A 6,584-nucleotide genomic window follows, 5' to 3' on the forward strand; every position below is an offset into this window, starting at 1 on the left:
GCGGGCTTCTCATTGTGGTGGCTTCTCTTGTGGAGCATGGACTCTAGGCATGTGGACTTCAGTAGTTGTGGCTCGCAGGCTCTAGAGCACAGGCTCAGTAGTTGTGTTGTGTGGGCTTAGTTGCTCCGCGGCATGTGGGATCTTCCCGGACCAGGGCTCGAATCCATGTCGCCTGTATTGGCAGGCGGATTCTCAACCACTGTGCCACCAGGGAAGCCCTTAATACCTTTTAATAGACCTTGATTTGCCCCCCATCTTGTTGTTAAACTTGTACAGCAGGGAATGACAGGTTTGCCATAATTTGTCACACTGTTTTGTCTGTAGAAAAATTCCCAGGGGTAGGTTTCCTGGGTTAGAGAGTCTGTGTGGTTTGTAATTTGGAGAGATATTTGCAAATTCCCCTCTGTGGAGGCTTGTACTCAATGGCACTCCCATGAGCAATAGGTGAGCACTTGTTTCTCTCACAACTTTGCCTGCACCAGAACAGGTTTATCTCACTCCATGAGAAGTTTGGAAGTCAGGTGGCTCAGCAACATCAAAAACACTGTTTTTTAAATCCATCTTTTGTTTTGCCAATTTTGGTGAGGTTTCTTTTTTACCTCTAATCGTGCCAAGATGGCTGCAACAGCTCCAGACATCACATCCCAACCTCCAAAGGCTTCATCTCCAAGCAGCCACCCTGTCCCTTCCTAGCTGAAAGTAGGACATGTCTATGCCTGAAGTAATCCGTGGCAAGGGGAATGGAATATCTGGGGTAACGAGTCAAAAATTGGTACCTGAGGGTAGGGAGAGACTCCATATCCTCCCATCCTCCCCACTCTTGACCCTCCCCCCATAACCTTGACTTGAACAGTAAACAGTAGGATATTATTTCACTTTTTTTGTTTTTTTCTTTTTTGGCCACAAGCTTATGGGATCTCAGTTCCCTGAATCTGGGCCACAACGGTGAAAGCACTGAATCCTAACCACTAGACCACCAGGGGACTCCTGAACGGTGAGATTGATTTTTTAAATTAATTAATTAATTGTTTTGGCCACGCCATGTGGCATGTAGGATCTTAGTTCCCCAACCAGGGATCGAAACCTGTGCCCCCTGCAGTGGAAGCACAGAGTCCTAACCACTGGACCACCAGGGAATTCACCAGAATAGTGAGATTTTAATGGAAAGGAAGAGAGAATGGCTCTTCGCTTTGTAATAAATGCTCTGATGACAGAAACCCAGGGCATTGTGGGAGTATTATTTATGGAGTGTGTATTATTAGTCAGCCAAGGGTGCCATAAGAAATATCATAGACTGGGGCACTTAACCAACAAAAATTAATTTTCTCACAGTTCTGGAGGCTGAAAGTCCAAGATAAAGGTATCAGCAGAGTTGGTTTCTTCTGAGGCCTCTCTCCTTGGCTTGTAGATGGCCATCTTTTTCCCGTGTCATCACATCCCTCTGTGTGTGTCTGTGTCCTAATCTCTACTTATAAGGACTCCACTTATTGGATTAGGACCCACTCATGGGATCTCATTTTACCTTAATTGCCTCTTTAAAGATTTATCTTTAAATATAGTTACATTCTGAGGTACTGGGGGTTAGAGCTTCAATATATTAATGGGGGGGGGCAGTGGGTGCAATTCAGTTCATGAGGGAGCACCTCTGCACTCTATGTGTGTCCTGTGCTGGACATGGGGAAGCCCGTGCTGATCAGCCAGAAAGGGTCCGAAACCTCCCATTGAGGATAGAGGGACCCTGGAGTGCATATGGGGAGGCCAGCTCCAGCCTGGGGCTCGTAGAGACTGAGGACCTGACTGGCCGAGATCTGAAGGGTGAGAGGGGTGGAACAGATAACAGGAGGGTAAAGGGGGTTCTAAGCGGTGGGAACAGCAAGTGCAGAGGCCCGAGATGAGAGTACCTGGCTACAAGAAGGACCTAGAGCAGAGGTGACGAAGGCAGACCTTGGGGAGGAGCCATGACCACCTCATTTTCCCACCTAAAGCCATCTTCCATTCACACCTCTGCCTGTGGTTGTCACCATAGTTGCAAAACATTACAGAACCTGATTCCATTTGTAATTCTGCCATTTTCTATGCCATATATGCAGAGTATCTCAGACTTGCCTCTTTCCCTCTCAGAATTATTAAAATTACAGTCCATCTTGAAATTGTAGGCCCTCTGACTGCTGATGGAATTTGCCTTGGTAAGATAAGGAGAGGGACTTCCCTGGTGGTCCAGTGATTAAGAATCAGTCTTTCGGGGACTTCCCTGGTGGCGCAATGGTTAAGAATCCGCCTGCCAACGCAGGGGACACGGTTCGATCCCTGGTCCGGGAAGATCCCCCGTGCTGCGGAGCAGCTAAGCCCATACGCCGCAATTGCTGAGCCTGCGCTCTGGAGCCCGTGAGCCACAGCTACTGAAGCCCTCGTGCTTAGAGCCCGTGCTCCACAACAAGAGAAGCCACCGCAGTGAGAAGCCTGCGCACAACAGAGTAGCCCGCATTTGCCACAACTAGAGAAAGCCCGTACGCAGCCATGAAGACCAAATGCAGCCAAAAATAAATAAATTTATTTTTTTTAAAAAAGAATCAGGGCTTCCCTGGTGGCGCAGTGTTTGCGAGTCCACCTGCCGATGCAGGGGACGCGGGTTTGTGCCCCATTCCGGGAAGATCCCACATGCCGCGGAGCGGCTGGGCCCGTGAGCCATGGCCGCTGAGCCTGCGCGTCCGGAGCCTCTGCTCCGTAGAGGGAGAGGCCACAACAGTGAGAGGCCTGTGTACAGAAAAAAAAAAAAAAAAAAAAGAATCAGTCTTGCAATGCAGGGGACGCTGGTTCAATCCCTGGTTAGGGAACTAAGATCCAACATGCGGGGGGCAACTCAGTCCACACGCCGCAACTACTGAGCCCGCACACTGCAACGAAAAGCCCGTGCACCGCAATGAAGAGCCCATGTGCCGCAACGAGAGATCCCGCGTGCCGCAACGAAAGATCCAGCGTGCCGCAACTAGGACCCAACGCAGCCAAAAACAAACAAATAAATATTTTTTAAAATAAAAAAGGTAAGGAGAAACTGCTCGCCTCTTTCCTCCCATCTGGTGACAAGCAGAAACGAGTGGGTACCCTAAAGCTGTAACTCGCAAATATTTCTTCTAACAAAAGTCTAGGGATCCCTGGCTATTCAGAGTGGGGTTCCCAGACCAGCAGCATCAAGCTCACCAGGGAGTATGAAATGTGGAGTCCAGCTATTTGGAACTGAGACAACCTCCTAAGACCGTGATAGAGAACCGGGAGAATCACAAGATGGAATTGGGTGGAAAATAAAGAATGAATATGTGAGTCAAAAACAAAAAAAAAAATAGAAAGAAATGTGAAGTTCAGGCTCCCACACCAAACCTGCCAGAGATCCCCCAGGTTTTATTTCAAATGAGGTTGAAAACAACCCCTGCTTCTTGAAAGTTTCAAATGATCACTCCCACTCTCCTCAGGACAGCCTTGTGGGTTATTCCTCTGACTCCCTCTCCTTCATCCCCTTCTTGCCCATCTTTCAGTTCTCGTCCCCTTACTGGTGCGCCTCACCTCCAGTCTCACCCTCCCCCACACCTGCTTGTAAGTAGCAAGCAAGAGTGTCAGTCTGATGAACCTTCCCCTGCTTAAACCTTCCATGACTCTCATACCCCTTATCAACAGGTCCAAGTGCTTTGCCAGACATTCAAGTCCTTCTGCGATCTGACCCCAGCTCCCATGCTCTGTTCCAGGCTTTCTGAGCAGCTGGCAGTTCCCCAGAACCTGAAATCTTCAAGCCTGCTTGAAATGCCCTTCCCTGTGTTCTGGTCATCTACCTGGAGCTCCTTCAAAGGCTTACCTCACTCTTCTTCTTTGAATGCCTGCTTATCCTCCTGTCACAATAACAGTACATATAAAACATCATCAACAACAACAGTGATCATGGATGATGTCTGCATTTATCGAGTGTTAATTACATGCCAGGCACTTTCTAAGCATTGTATGTGACATCCTTCCCATTAGGAGGTGGAGTCTAGGGCACCTCCCTTTTGTCTTTAGTGACTTACATTAGTGAATAGGAAGCAGAGGTGACACTGTATGACTTTTTTTGTTTTGTTTTGGCCGAGCCGCCTGGCTTGCAGGATCTTAGGTTCCTGAGCAGGGGTTGAACCTGGGCCCCAGCAGTGAAAGTGCCAAGTCCTAACCACTGGACAGCCAGGGAATTCCAGCACAGTTTGCCTTCCAAGGCTAGGTTGTCAAAGGTGAGACAACTTCCACCTGGCTCTCTTTCTTGGGACATGTACCTTTAGAACCCAAACGCCATGTTATGAGGAAGCCCAAGCCACTGGGCTAGGCCACGGGTAGTTATTCTGGCTGACAGCCCTAGCTGAGGTTCAAGGCAAGAGCCAGTACCAACCACCAGATACGTGAGTGTGACTCTGCCCCAGGCACTCTCTGCAATTGCATGAGAGACCTTGAACAATAGCCATACAGCTGAGCCCAGGGAAACTCCAGAACCATGAAAGATAATGATTGTTGTTTTACACCACTATGTTTGGAGTTGTTTGTTACACAGTAATGCATAACCATAACAACTTGCATTAACTCATTCGATTCTCCCAATAACCCTACGAGAGGAACAATTATTATCCCCATTTTACACATGAAGAAACTGAGACTCATAAGTGCTGGGCAACATGCCCAAAGTTACAGAGTGAGTAAACGGTAGAACTGGGATGTGAATCCAGGTAGATACACTACAGAGTAAAGGTCATAACCACCAGTCTCTGTGGTCAATATATCATGATTCCCTGACCAGCACTCCTTCCCCTTCTGGTTTCATCACCTGACTTTCTTTTGGGGGGGACCACCCCTCCCCCATCATCAGTCCATGTGATTCAGATGGAACTCACCCCACCATGGACCTTTAGGTACAAGCATAACCGAGATCAGGCCAGTGAGAGTACAGCATGCCCCTTGACACAATTATTGGCTTGGTAATGGGCTTATGAGGAGGCTGGATCAATGAGAGCCAGCCCTGGGAACTTTGCTGGTTTTACAGAGAAATAGGCCCATTTTAATCAATAAAATCATGGAGTTGCTGGTCCATCTTTTCTACTGTGAGGAGATCCTCCCCCAGAGTAGAGCCAAGAAAAAAATATATATACAGATAGGTTCGTAACATCATTTAAGAACCTAGAGACAGCCATTCCTGAAGCTTATCACTGTCTTGGCTAAAGGCACTTTGAACTGAGTTTGTCTCTGGCATCTGAAAGATGCCTGTCTACTAGTCTCCCAGTGGGACACTTTGCTTCTTATGCTATTTCATCTTCACTGAAGGCAGGAAATGGGCCTGATCTATCTATCTTAGCACGGTGCCTGGACACACGAGGCATCCACCAATCTTGCTCTATTGAACAGAACTAAAAGGGATATTGCCCCTGTTTCCAGGTGAGGAAACTGGTTCTCCTAGAGCCTGTGGATAAGGAGGAGGATTAAGAGTAGTGCTTACATGGGACTTCCCTAGCGGTCCAGTGGTTACAGTTTAAGTGTTTACAACCCAGATCCTGAATCTGAGTCAGTCCTTTGCTTTAGCTCCAGGAATGGCATTTGGGAGAAGCGGAGGAAGAAAAGAAGAAGACACCCTTGGGACTTCCCTGGTGGCACAGTGGTTAAGAATCCGCCTGCCAATGCAGGGGACACAGGTTAGAGCCCTGGTCTGGGAAGATCCCACATGCTGTGGAGCAACTAAGCCCATGCAACACAACTACTGAGCCTGCGCTCTAGAGCCCACGAGCCACAACTACTGAAGCCCGTGCGCCTAGAGCCCGTGCTCCACAACAAGAGAAGCCACCGCAATGAGAAGCCCGCACACCACAATGAAGAGTAGCCCCCACTCACTGCAACTAGAGAGAAAGCCTGTGCACAGCAACGAAGACCCAATGCAGCCAAAAATAAATAAATCGTTTTTTAATGGGGAGGGGTCCAGAAGGGGGACTGACAAGGAGAGGAGGTGTGCTCTCCCACTGTGTGCCACCAGTCCCACCAAGAAGCTTCCTGACTTATACAGACCTCCAGAAACCCTTTACGGCCTTCGCCTCCGATTAAACAGGCCCAGCGGTGTCTTTTTTTTTAAAATTAATTAATTTTTGGCTGCGTTGGGTCTTCGTTGCTGCGTGTGAGCTTTCTCTCTAGTTGTGGCGAGCAGGGGCTACTCTTCGGTGCCGTGTGTGGGCTTCTCATTGCTGTGGCTTCTCTTGTTGTGGAGCACGGGCTCTAGGCGTGCGGGCTCAGTAGTTGTGGTGCACGGGCTTAGTTGCTCCACTGCATGTGGGATCTTCCTGGACCAGGGATCGAACCTGGGTCCCCTGCATTGACAGGTGGATTCTTAACCACTGCATCACCAGAAGTCCCCCTCCCCATTTCTGATACCTGGTTATTCCAAGTTGTGACAGATGCTCCAGGGTGTAGACCAGCCCTCATTTACATGCTCCTGTGAATCAGTCGCTAACTTTAGGACCTGAAGATTTGAGAGACAACTATCACTTTCTGGCCACTCTCCTTTCCACTTACTTCCCCCAAGAAGCAGCCACATCACG

At 48.7% G+C, this 6,584-nt stretch overlaps 1 long non-coding RNA gene across 1 annotated transcript; it reads left to right on the forward strand.

The window, feature by feature from the left end:
- Nucleotides 1-3,232: 3,232 nt before the first annotated feature.
- Nucleotides 3,233-3,919, forward strand: LOC136794101 (uncharacterized). The gene is made up of 2 exons (XR_010840429.1): nucleotides 3,233-3,314; nucleotides 3,738-3,919. It is a non-coding gene; the product is annotated as an uncharacterized lncRNA (long non-coding RNA).
- Nucleotides 3,920-6,584: the final 2,665 nt, after the last annotated feature.

Source organism: Kogia breviceps, chromosome 4, assembly GCF_026419965.1.
Source record: "Kogia breviceps isolate mKogBre1 chromosome 4, mKogBre1 haplotype 1, whole genome shotgun sequence".
NCBI lineage: Eukaryota > Metazoa > Chordata > Mammalia > Artiodactyla > Physeteridae > Kogia > Kogia breviceps.